Below are 10997 nucleotides of genomic sequence, written 5' to 3'. Positions count from 1 at the left end.
AGACTTCAAATCTACTTCAAAGAACAAACATTTCAATGTGTAGAGAACATTCAGATTAGGCAAGCCAAAGAGTTGAACCCGGATAGATGGGTTCCTTGCATATTCGAATACCCATTAAACTAACGACAACCTCGTTCCCAGGGTCTTCTCGGCTTTCAATATGGCCGCGGGTCGGGAGAAGACCCTGGCACAGAGCAGATCACGTGATCAAATTTGTCCATCGAGGATGGACAAATCTGCATTTTTTTTCAAAATGGCGGTAAGGAAAAAGGTGAGAGAAATCTGGGTACGACAACTGCCAAGAACCAGAACCAGAATTTGATGTCAGAAACCAAAAATACGGATGGATGAATCAACGAGCAACGAGAATGCGGTAGATGACAGAGAAATCTTGCTTTTGTTTTCATTTCATGTTATTTTAATTCAATGCAAGTTTATATACGGCAGTTATTTCTCGGGGCTGGGATTTTTAAAACAGCTTGGAAACAGCCATTTGTTTCATGTTTTTGTTCGTTTTTTTGGCCTTGACCCTGCACAAAACCCGACAAAAACAGGCTTTTTTCGGCAGGATAACCAATCAAAAGCTTGGACTAATTAATTAACTTGCAAACCAAAAACAAAAGATTGTGCAAGGTCACGGTCGGTTCAACATCTAATTGTGGACTGTATTGTTCCTGCTTTTGAAATTCCCAGGGTTTCATAACCAGTCCCTTGATTAACTATGAGTTGGACCAATGACATCTACGACGGGAGTTCTCATAGTATCTACTGACGTTACACAGTTTGTCGAAACTCAGGTTGTCGAAACGTCAGTCAATGTCATCTCAAACAGTCCTCCTCAGGACTACACTCACCCGGACGATAGTACTTTACCGTAATTACTTCTATATTTATTTTTCACTAATCCTAGAAGGTTGTAAAAAATAGAAATAAAAAGAGAAATGAAACATGAACAAGTGCAAATAGTTCAAACTCTTAGGGCGCTTTCATTTTATCAGAGCTGGCCGGCCAGACCCGTCAGTTCGCAAAGAAATTGCAACAATTTGAAGGATTTTGAAGGATAATCCTAAAGATTCGTTCGCAGGAGAATATGTCATGTTTGAAGTGTGTTAATTTGAAGGCGTTGTAGAGTTATTCCTGCCAAATGCCAAGGCTGGCCGGTCAGTTCCTGTCAAATGGAAAGCGCCCTTAGGATCGTCTTAGCAATAGTCTGAGTCGCTTTTTGATTTTTGCTAATGCTACTCCAGCAGTGTGAGCCCCACGGCTCTTGTACGAATTACAAAGCTAACACAAAGCAATGTTCTTGTCTGCCTCTTCTTCAAAACGAGTCTAAGTGCGAAGATTTTCTTATGTAAATTAGTTTTTATTCATATGTAAAGAAGAACTAATTACCATCACAAAAAACTTTACACTAAGACTCACTTTGAAGAGGAGGCAGACGTGAACTCGGAAATGGCCTATTGTTAAACGCGAAGACCCATTATAAAAGGCGTGATGGCAAAGGGCACACGCGGATAAATTGTCAGTGAACCGTGTATCGCTGCATAGAGAGCTCTGTGATAGTTTGTTCAATAAAAAAAATTCCCGGAACGGCCAAGCAAAGCGTCCGTGAGATGTGATAAGACGTTATCTGTTGTACTTTTTAAGGACTCTCTGTCGAACGGCATGCTTTGCGCGCGTTTGCTTATGTTTTTATTCTGCTTGATGTAGCCACTCGGGAGAAAATAAGCGACAATTTGTGTCCTTTCCTACAAGCGAACGGAGGAAAGTTGGCTTGAAGAATAGAAATGTTAATTTCCAATGAATAAAGCAAAGCGCTGCTCAAAGATGATCAAAGATAATGGAGTTTCCTAACCCAACGCGGCCCGAGTCGCGACAGCGACAGCGATTCAAATACAAAACAGACACCATAAATACTTTCATTGTCTTCGATTCTTCGTTCTTGTAAAATGGCCTGGACGTTTGTTTTTTTTATAACAATAGAAAAAAAAAATACTATTATTTTGTTCGATACTATACAATTTGTGACAAATCAGTTGCTCATAAAGACTCTGCTCCAACCGTTGCAATCGAGTCATGCACGCACACAAACAGCTTGCTCATGTTGGTCAATACCAGGAACGTTGGACCCCGACATAGGCTTTAGAAGATAAAATCATTTCAGCCATAGGTTGTCTGGTATAAGATCAATATTTCCTGAACAACTTCCAAAAACATTTAAGAGAAAAAATTCAAACAGAGGGGTCTGAGAACACATGTAGCTAACTCAGTACAAACAATGACTTCAGCAAATGAAACTGGAAGTCCAGTGATCCCTAACTGACTTCCGTGGCTCAGATCTTTGAGGACTTCATTCGGATATATCTGCATGCTGGCCATCGTCTCTTCATAACGGTCCAACTGCTCAGTTATCCACTGGTGTATTTCACCGATGACATGGCGAATTCGCAGCCGATATATCAATAACGATTATCAACAAAACTACCGATTAGCAATAAAATATACACATTCAAGGCAAAAAGAATAATAGCACTGTTAATATAATACTAATCCAGCATAAGATTCGAGCAATATGCCTCCGATTGCGATGGATTCAATACATGATAGAGACATACGACGGTCAACAAAGGTTTCGTGGTCCACGAAACCTGAGCCGAGGTGCGCAAAGCATGCCGTTCGACAGAGAGTCTTTAAATTCCAACCCTGGTAAATATCATTTAAAGTGCTACTATGCTACAAAATCGAACGGATGTTGAAGGAAATGATGAAGCCGTTTGCCCGGAATTTAACTCAATGTTGTACCTAATAGGCCATTTCTGAGTTCATGTCTGGCTCCTCTTGAAAGCAAGATTGAGTTGACCCCTTTTGTAGTGCGTCTTCGTGTTTGGATAGTTCGTAAAAATAAAATTAAAAATTAAAAAATTAAAAAAACGGAGACCCCTTTGTATATCCATTGCTGTGCAAGAACACGATGAAGGAAGATGCATAATTATGAAAGCCATATGACTGAATTGCTAACAATATTATTAAACCCTGTTTCGGGCCTGCCTTCGCTCTCTCTTTGATTTTCTATTGGCTCCAGCTATTGCTGTCGAAGTATGTATTTTTGATCGACAATGGATCTACAATGGCACTTGATAACAGGTAGGACAAAACTAAGAAGACGAATAGAAGGGAGCTTACTCAGGGGCGGATCCAGAAATTCCAGAAAAAGAGGGGGAAAAGAATTTCCTTCCCCCCTCCCCACACACACACACACATCCTCTATCCGAAAAGTTCACGCCAGTCAAGATGCATTTGAAATAAGAACTAGACGCTCCTAAAAGCCTAAAAGCGTAGACTGGGTTGCCTGTGGTACGTGTTACACAAAAAAGGAAGGCACTGAATTGCGTGGTATTGAACTGCAGCGTTCCAGTTAATTTTTTCAAGTGGGGCGTCATTAAGTCCTTTTGTGGGTCACCCACATGTCGCGCCAGCAGAGGCCCTTTGGCTCACACGTTCACACGTTTAATTATTTGTAATGTTCCGTCCCATTTTGAGGTCTTTTAGTTTTTTAAGCTTTGGTAATAAATTTAGTTTAAAGATAAGAAAACACGGTTTTGAGTAAAATTTATAAGCTCAAAGTATACAAAGTCTATAGATCGTACACCGAGCTTGGAATGCCTGAGCAGGAAAGAATGTTAATCGTTTGTCGTTTTCAGAGTAAAACAACGTATTTTAGCCAAGAAACGTCCGTCTTTGGTTTTTTTCTCCACTTATGTCCAGGTTTGACCCTAATTAGATGCTCGCCCAATTTTGACATCCAACATGAAGTGTCCCTTTAAGTCCAAGCATTTGTTACCTATTGCCAAACAATAAGGTAAGGGTAAAGGTTAGCCTTATTTTTAGCTTTGGGTAAATGCAGCAGTTAATCTTTACTTACAGAGCAGCATTTGGGGGACACTTTGTGACATAAATTGTCTGCATTCTGAGACATGAGTAATATTAGAGTTGGCGAGAAGAGCAAGGGGACACCTCGTGACGCTTATTGAAATCCGCGTGCATCTAATTAGGGTCAAACCTGGACATATCTCATTAATCATGAAGTCTACCCTAAGGCGCAATCTGCTTATCGTGAACATCACAGTACAGAAACTGCCCTGTTGCGAGTCAAAAACGATATCCTACTCAACATGAACCAGCAGCGTGTCACATTACTCGTGCTTCTGGACCTTAGCGCAGCATTCGACACTGTCGATCACACCATATTGCTAAACCGTCTGTCCTCTGACTTTGGCATATCAGGGCAAGCCTACTCTTGGTTCGACTCCTATCTTCACAACAGATTTCAGTCTATCTCCATCAACAGTAAGACATCGACCAAGTTCCATACAAAGTATGGCGTCCCACAGGGTTCCTGTCTTGGAACTCTTCTGTTCGTTCTCTATACAAGTAGACTACTCAAAATCATCGAACATCACCTTCCTGATGTGCATACCTATGCGGATGATACACAACTGTATGTATCATTTAGCGCAGACTCAGGCTCTGAGCAGTCAGCAGCATTAGAGGCAATGCAAAGTTGTTTTGTGGATATAAGGAACTGGATGCTCCAAGACAGATTAAAGCTAAACGATGACAAGACCGAGTTTATCGTAATTGGCACCAGACAACAACTTGCCAAAGTCAACGTAGATTCCTTACAGGTTGGAGAGAGCATAGTTACAGCAGCCAGCAAAGTAAGAAATTTAGGCTGTTGGTTCGATGACCAACTCAAGATGGACACCCACATTAATAACATCTGTAGATCTGCATTTTTTCATCTCTTCAACATTAGGAGAATAAGAAAATATCTTAGCTCTGACTGCGCACAGACTTTAGTGAATGCGTTTGTTACCAGTCGATTAGAAAACGCATCTTTTCCGCGATGCATTCAGCTGCTACGAGAAACAGTAACTATGCGACTCATTCTTAATTACATATAGATTATCCTTTGTAAATAGGTTTTGTAAATAAGTTAAATGAGCTTTATATATTATAACAACTTGTAATTAAGGTATATTAAGTTTCTCTCGATATTGTAATTTTCTTTGGATATTGTAATGCGCCTGTGAGCATCTCTCAATGTAACAGGCGCACTATAAGTAATAAATTATTATTATTATTATTATTATTATTATTAGATGACATTTCATGACATTCAAAATTCGCAAAAAGCGTGACGTTCATGTAAACAATCTTCGCACTAGCAAGTCGTAGCAATAAATTGGATTAACCAGGTAGTTAAAGAAACATTTATGCGTACGGACCGAGTGCATCGAGGTCCGTTTGCCATGACCGAGGGGCAAAAATTACTCCTTTGTCGACTGCGCATGCTTCAAAACCCTCCAGCAGTCGTTGATACTGCGGCAAAATGAGTGCGCATGCTCCGCTTCGAACACATTTGATTCATTTGATTCGAGCGTTTGAGCTCTTTGTTTTTGAGTTTATTCGGTGGTGAAGGAAAAGTTTTACTGGACCTTTTGATGATCAAGATCTCACGCTCAACATGGACTCAACAGAAAAACTAAACAGTAGTTCCGAGTTGTTTCCAACGAGAAAGTCAAAAGAGGTAAGCTTATTTTTGGCATGAAATATATTTATTTGTTTATGTCGTTTCCATGGAAGTTATCTTTGCCAAACCATGTTTGCTCGTGTTTCGGTCACACCGTTGAAGACCTAAAAGTTGTAAATTTTAAACTGATAACATTTTTCGTTTACTGTTTTTCGCCTAAGGGCAATTCCTCTAAAAACGCGGAGGGTTTTGACACAACAGAAGTTTTAACCTCTGACATGTGATACGAGAGCCATGGATTTTTGTGTGACCTGGTTCTTCACAGCAAGAGCAATGGTTTGTATGGTAGATGGTGATGCTCTTTCCTTTCCAGTTCTGTGTTGCTTTGCAGGACACACTAGGTTGTGGTATGATTAAATTTAATTGATCTCTAGATTTCTGTTGATTTCATTGACCCAGTCATCTGACCTGAAGAAATCTTGTGGAAAGTGTTGATATCTGGCTGGCTGTCATTTTGACTGTCATTACTTTCAAGATGTGAGCAACTGTTTTTACCTGCATTGTTAGACAAAACCTCTCATTAAGGGAGTCAGTTAAGTTGTTTAGTTTTTTTATAAAGGGATGTTTAAGGGCACAGATTTCCATGTTTTTTTCAAGTATCTTAAGTGACATCTGTGCATGAAAATGACCAAGAAATAATAATTATTGTTTTACTTTGATCAGTTTCCTGTTGTTTCTTAAACATGTCATTTATTCTTATTCCAGTGCTTAAGTCTAAAACTCTTCCTGGTGTGTGTGTGCTGATCTGGTCAAACCATGCATGGCAAGCAACATTCCAGATTGTTTTCAGAGATTGTCATGAGGATTTCAGCATTGAATATTTTATTGGTTTTGTGATGAAAAAAGCCAGGGTTGTTATTTATCTCTCATTTTTTCCTGCATGAGATCCTGCGTGATGACAACAGTATTACTGCAAATTAAACATCACAGATAAGAGCATGTCAGTGATTAATACAAGATGGTTTCCAAACGGCTCTTCAAAATTGTCTAGAAAAAAACGATAATTATTTACTTGCCACACCTTCTAAGTCAATGTTTGAACAAGCAAATATAATTTGGTTTTTTTAATTCAAGTAAACTGTCTTACTTTCATTAATACAGCTGTATGTTATTCTAGTCTTTCTCTTGCTGAGCATGGGTTTGGATATTAACTTCTGAGAATGCTCCTACTTGTAATAGTCTTAATAATGAATATACAGTACTTACAACAATAAAATTAGAGAGATATTTGAGTTACTGTATATGTGTTTTGTGGTAACACATACCATAGCAGTTGTTGTGGTTGTTGTTGTTGAAAAGGAATCAGATAGAGTCATTGTGGGTCCAGATAGAGCCATTGTGGGTCTATCATTGGGTAGTGAAACTGGATCAGTTGTGCACAATAAAATGTTAGAGTATGAAGCAGAATGGCTTTTGTCTTGCTGGATGTATGATTACATTCCTCTCTCAGTATCTTTACACACAGTGCAAAATTTAGGCTGGATTTTTGCTGGTGCAATGCATGCAAAAGTGAAATCAGTATTTTCCAAACACATGCAGGTGAATGGTTTCATTATCATGATTCTCATTTCTCCCCAACCCATCCCAGCAAGGCTCTACACGGTGATCGACAAAGCTGGTGAAAAAAATTACAGTTACCAGCCAGCTGCAGGAAAAATACTGAAAAAATATTTTCAACGATGGACCACTACCAAACTCCAAGTAAAAGGGAAACATCAAGTAGTATTGGGGTCAAATTTATACTTAGTTTCAAAACTTTTTTGGGATCCTCTCTTAAAATTAAGACTTATTTTCTTTATTTTATTGCCTCACTCTTGTAAAAGTAACAAGTGTTATGAAATATGAGAATGGAGGGCAGGTAAGTGACTTATCCAAGTTGACGAATGAGTGGGATGCGGGCATGAAAAGAACTTAAGCTTATTTCTCAATTTCAAATGATTCCAATGAAACAAACAGACGATTTCCTCATTCAACAGGAGCAACATAAGCCATCTTCGCAGAAGGAATTATCATTCTGCCCTTGCAAAGATGTTTACCCGGCGTTTTTCTTCTCAGTGCACAGTTTCCCCCCAGAGGTTTACCAACGCAGAGACCATCGCGACTAATAACATTACGAACTTCGTCCTTTTGCTCTAGCGCTCGAATGCAAGGTAAAATTCTCCTGGTTTGAAATATAGTTTTTTGGTTTGAAAAGACACATGGAAGATTAGTCTTTCAGGAAGCTCTCTTCAAAATTTAAACCTTATCAAAGTAGTGTTGTCCTTATCATCGCAAAATGAAAACAAACACAGAGAATTTAAATTGCCGCCATTTTGCCGCGCTGTTGCTTCTATTGCAAATTTAATTGGTACCAGTCCCTCGCGCGTGGAAACGATTCGCGCGTGGCCCAAGCCTGCGCACTCATTTTGCCGCGGTGTCGAGGTCGTTCTCCTTAGCTGACGAACAAACTCGCAGCCTCCACTAAACGGGAGGAGGTGATTTATCCATGTGTATTTATGAAATTTGTTCTAGCGACACAAATTTTTTGATTTTTTGAAAGTCAAGGAAACATTTTTTTCGAATTCTGAATCTGGATATGCAGTTCAACAGAAAACTGGAAAGGACTGGAAAAGCATTCTGTTAATTCATGACGTGATTTTTGTCTCCCAAGAAAAGCCATGTGGTAAAGTGGCGTTTTGATCCGGAAGAAAAATGTTATTTCAGTAGCTCGTCGAAAACCCGTCAAAGAGGTTAAGTTTCTCAACACATGCGTTTCCGGGAATAATAGAAAGACATTAGAGAGATTTAACATTTCGTTTACGGCAAACGGCAAACGTCAGACTAAAATATAAGTTTTGCCAAAAATGGAAGACACTTGTTTGATATAAACTCACTTCTTGCTTGTAAGTAAAAGATACAGAAGGCCATAATCCAGTAGTTTCGATCTGCGATAGAGGGCGGCGAATCAGTTTTCGGTTTTATTTATTTACAGGACGGCTACTGCTGCTTTGAAGGAAAAAAAATTGACGGTATTTTGTTTCTTGCACTATCCATGATTTTGCATTAAGCATGGGCAATCCCTTTTGCGGTTACTTAATGCGGACTAATCAGAGGTGTTGTGGTCATCAATGCCAATCTGATTGGCCATAAGTTGGCGGTACCCGTATTCTGAAACTAGCCAAGGCCAAATGACCAAATGAGAGAGAGCAACACTTCTGGGTTATGGACTTGTGACAGATATCAAGTAACGTCTCAAAAGACAGACACGAATTAGGAGAAGAGAATTTTCATCCTTCCATGACAGTTATTGTATATCTTTGAGGTAATCAGGCGCACGGGAAGAAAATTAGTTGAAGTTAAGCGGAAGGTTCAACTGCCACAAAGATTGCTGTGAAATGACGCGAAACCAGTTGCTAGGGAATGTTTTTTCGAAATTTCAAATTCATTTTAGCGGGCCTTACTGTAGAATATGGCCCGCTAATTTAACCAACCCCAGCGCGCGTACTATCTGAGAGATATATTAAATTACCCTTATCAACCAAATTTAATCACACTAAGTTTTCGTTTTGTTATTCACGATTCGATTGAAACACGGAACGGTTTTCTTCTTTCTCAACAGGCGACTTTACCATGTCTGCACATTTTTCTTGTCCTTCTTTAACATCTTTCTTGGATTGTTTTCCTGCCTCAAACGTGTCATCATTGGTGCTGTTACTGGTGGACTTTCGCGACAAAATCTGTGCTGTTCTGACATAGTTCCAGTGCATTACGCACGCGACCTTTGCTAACGTGGACTTAAAACTTTCAATCATATCGTAGACGACAAATAAAACATTACTTTAATTGAAATCGAGCCTACCACCGAGCAGGTATTCATAATGAGTTCTGGGCCGTGCCCAAGAATATGCCGATTCTATTTTCACGTTTAAAAAGATAAAGTCCTATCTTTTAGATTTTTAAAGTTATTATTGAAATCAAAATTTTGTTGTCCTATTCCAAGATCCCTCTTTTTCTTTTTATTTACAGATGTAATAAACACCTTTCGTATGAAATCTTTTCAGGATCGGCAATCAAGAAAAACTCGTAATCGATGGCACTTGTGTCTCACACTTCACAACAACCCGTCACTTAAAGTGGACCGACGTTAAGAATTATTCGTTGAGCGATCGCCACTTGCTGCTTTTGGAATCATGGTACAGAGGGCTGTTATGAATTTTAGCAACGCTTCCGCGGAGGAAAGACCCGAAAGCGGGGCCAAAGACTTGCATATTTAATTGGATCGCTGGAAGAATAGTTCCTATTCACATGTAAAAGACATTTGGCAAGACCCTGACAACCGGCGATGACTATAGAAAGTCGATGAACGCGCGAGTGTATTTCGTGATTTGTGGGCACTGGTGATGTTGTGAAAGTTCTCAAAATTACGGCTCCTGCAATTTGGGAACTTTTAAAACATCACGAATTACAATAAATCACGAAATGTAACAGCACGTTCGCAGGAGTTTTTTAGTTATTATACGCTGAAAAAATTTACGCCGTGGCTGTGTTTCCATAGCAACCTCCGTAATGCAATCTATAATAACAACGACAGACGTTATTTACGATAGCCGCCATGTTGGATTTGGTATTATCATGCAAATTAGCTACACACTTCCGAGGGAGCAAACAACACAAGTTTGAGAGGTTATAACGAACATCTTAGCTACACAGATGATTTGTTTCTCGTTCCTTGAATGTTTATCACCTAAGCAGTAAAATAAAATCATTACACAAATTACTTCGACGTTTTTTTCAGTGAAAAATGAGCAGATAACGAAGTAGAAAGTCAAAATGTCAAAGGCAATCAAAGGATATAAAATTATTTTAAAAGGTACTTAGTTCTAAATACTAAAATTAAATGAATTTTTTGCAATGTTATTTCAATATTTTGACAAGCCGATTTTCCCCAATTTGCCTTATTTCCAATGTTTGCCCCCATCATAACATATGGCTAATTTGCATGACAATTTGAAAACCAACATGGCGGCTATCGTGAATAAGGCCTATTATACAGCAAAAGAAGCAAAGTAGATAAACACGCAGCAGTAACTGATATACAGCCTGCAAAGCAGGCGAATTTTTGTTTTGATAAGAATTATCGGCCGACATCTTGGATAGCGAGACGAACAGAGGCCTGTCCTCTACCAGCTGTGTGCTTTCAAAATGGCGGCCCATTACGAATGTTGGACCTTGCACAAGCGTCCACCTTCCAAAAAACGCCTGTTCATCTGCAGGCTAACTTATATACCAATCCTTCACAGAACGTCACGTTGATTAACTGGAGAGATGGATGTTTTCGATTTTGGCGACGAAGAAATTTTCGGGAAAAATCCCGAGGCTCCCCGCATACCTTCCGATTAGGTTGTTGGGTTGCTCAATCAATGAG

Source organism: Montipora foliosa, chromosome 2, assembly GCF_036669935.1.
Source record: "Montipora foliosa isolate CH-2021 chromosome 2, ASM3666993v2, whole genome shotgun sequence".
Lineage (NCBI taxonomy): Eukaryota > Metazoa > Cnidaria > Anthozoa > Scleractinia > Acroporidae > Montipora > Montipora foliosa.
The sequence above is the reverse complement of the archived record's forward strand: the minus strand, read 5'-3'. Positions refer to the sequence as shown.